We start from the raw sequence: 2,625 nt of genomic DNA, 5'->3' as shown, positions 1-2,625 counted from the left end.
CCTATTTGTACTCTTTTTTTTTTTTGTATTCTTTTTTTTATTATTAAGTCATTTGTTTTTAGGTGAGCTGTGCTTACACTGTGTATATCATATATATTTTAAAAATACTGACTCCTAATCTGTCATTTTTTTAAACTTAATTTTAGACTCCTTTGCAATGCATAAGTTTCATTTTTTTTTTTTTTTCATCCAGTTCATCAATCTTTTACAACATGGCTTCTGGTTTTGTGTTTGTTTTGAACCTCACATTAAAACTTATTCATGCCTTCGCCCTGGCCGGTTGGCTCAGCGGTAGAGCGTCGGCCTAGCGTGCGGAAGACCCGGGTTCGATTCCCGGCCAGGGCACACAGGAGAAGCGCCCATTTGCTTCTCCACCCCTCCGCCGCGCCTTCCTCTCTGTCTCTCTCTTCCCCTCCCGCAGCCAAGGCTCCATTGGAGCAAAGATGGCCTGGGCGCTGGGGATGGCTCTGTGGCCTCTGCCCCAGGCGCTAGAGTGGCTCTGGTCGCAACATGGCGACGCCCAGGATGGGCAGAGCATCACCCCCTGGTGGGCAGAGCGTCGCCCCTGGTGGGCGTGCCGGGTGGATCCCGGTCGGGCGCATGCGGGAGTCTGTCTGACTGTCTCTCCCTGTTTCCAGCTTCAGAAAAATGAAAAAAAAAAAACTTATTCATGCCCTGGCTGAAGAGCTCAATTGGTAGAACATCATCCCAAAGCACAGAGGTTGCCAGTTCAATTCCCAGTCAGGACACATACAGGAACAGATCCATCTCTTCCTTTCTCTAAAATCAATATTAAAAAAAACATAAAAAAAATCCCCATATATTTTCTTCCTGAACTTTGATGTTTTTAGGATTAACATTTAAATCTGTAAGGAAGCTGGGCTCCATCTGGGCCACCATCCAGCTTCTCTCTGAGAGTTGTCCCTTCCAACCATGAGAAACTTGCTGGGGCTTAAATATTATGGCCCTGGCCCAGCCAGATCGTCCCAAAGCACAGAGTTTGCCGGTTCAATCCCCAGTCAGGGCACAAACAGGAACAGATTGTTCCTGTTTGTCTCCTGCTCTTCCCTTCCTCTCTTTAAAAAATAATCAATAAAATAAACATTAAAAATAAATAAATAAATAAAGATTATGGCCCTGACTTCCCTGCTACAGAGGTTGACACATAGTGAGCCATCCTCATACAAAGAACTCTTTTCCTGCAAGAAAATCACTGCTAGCTGTGGGAAACGCCTTCCCAGTCTGAGTCTGCCCTCCGGCAAACTCTAGTAAACCATCAAACCTGCCCTTTGTCCTGGTGCCTGCTTTGCCCTGTGTCTCTATCACCCTCAACTGACAATTAGAGGTTCACACTCCCCAGCTGGCCCTGTCACCTGCACACAGCACTTCATTCTCACCCTCACCCAGTGAATCACACTGGGAACTCCTGCAGGGCTCAGGTACCAGCTACTAGTTCTTGTAGCCACAGCCTAGTAGACAGTACTTTCTCCCTAAATGCTTGTTGAATAAATTCATAAACAAACAAGTAAATTGAGTGCTACTATATGCACTTAGTCTATATATGTATATATATGACACTCATCTATACATACTTTCCTATTTAAGAGGTAATATATGGCTATTACAAAATATTTACAATGATAGGATCTATGAACTATTCCTGTCTCCCACAATCCTACCCCTTAGTAATAACTAAGGAGAAAAATTCGACATACAAATATTATTTTGGATTCTTCTAACAGCTGTGCAAGATAGGTTTTATCACCCCATTTGTCAGTTGAGGAAAAAGGCCCTGAAAGGTGTAACAATTTGGCCAAGGTCACAGAGCTGGTAAGTGATTGAGTCAGGATTGGCAGGTCAACTGTCTGGCCCCAGGACCTTTCTCCTTTCACTGAGATTTATAATTACACCTGCAGATTAGCAAATGAAGGATCCTGAAGTCTTTTGTGCAATTAAATGGAATAATAGGTGCCAAGCAGCCAGCAATGCCCAGCACTCAGAGGACTGCTGGAAGTAGGAGGGTCCCCTGATGGTCTCTCTTGGACTTGCCACTTTTGATCCTCCAGGGATTCTAACATTCTGGGATTTGGTGCATAACCCACGATCACATGGGGTGTTTTCTGACGGTCCAGGTCTTGTATAATGTGGTGACCAGCAGAGGAGGGAGGTCACAGACCTGGAAGAAACCTGAAAGACATTATATGAGGGATGCACCAAAAATGCTCAGGACACTGGAACCCGAATCCTGGCTGTACCACACAGTTGCTGTGTGACCTTGGGCAAGTCACTTCACCCCTCTGAGTTTCCACTTTGCTTTTGTAAAACAGAGGTAATAATATCACTGAGTCACAGGGTTATAGGGAGGTGATGGGCATGAAACGGGAAGTGTTGGGGGACTTCCTGCTCCCTAAATTCCTTGTGCTTTTCTCTATCTTTGTACTTATTATGCTGTATTAGAAACACCATTTTACTTGTCTGGCACACCTGAGAGGAAAAAGGGAAGCAATCACATAAATAAGTAAGTATATATAAGTGCCAAGTCCTACATTTGCATTAGGTTTGTTGCACAACAAAGGGTGAAGCTTGCAAACTCCAGAAATAACTGCCTGGAGTTCCAGCTCCACC

General features: G+C 44.6%; 1 non-coding gene across 1 annotated transcript; it reads left to right on the top strand.

The window, feature by feature from the left end:
- Nucleotides 1-269: 269 nt before the first annotated feature.
- On the top strand, nt 270-345 carry TRNAA-AGC (transfer RNA alanine (anticodon AGC)). The gene has a single exon. It is a non-coding gene; the product is annotated as a tRNA-Ala (tRNA).
- The last annotated feature ends 2,280 nt before the right edge of the window (nt 346-2,625 follow it).

This window comes from Saccopteryx bilineata, chromosome 3 (assembly GCF_036850765.1).
Source record: "Saccopteryx bilineata isolate mSacBil1 chromosome 3, mSacBil1_pri_phased_curated, whole genome shotgun sequence".
Classification (NCBI taxonomy): Eukaryota; Metazoa; Chordata; class Mammalia; order Chiroptera; family Emballonuridae; genus Saccopteryx; species Saccopteryx bilineata.
This window is presented reverse-complemented; position numbering and strand designations above follow the sequence as displayed.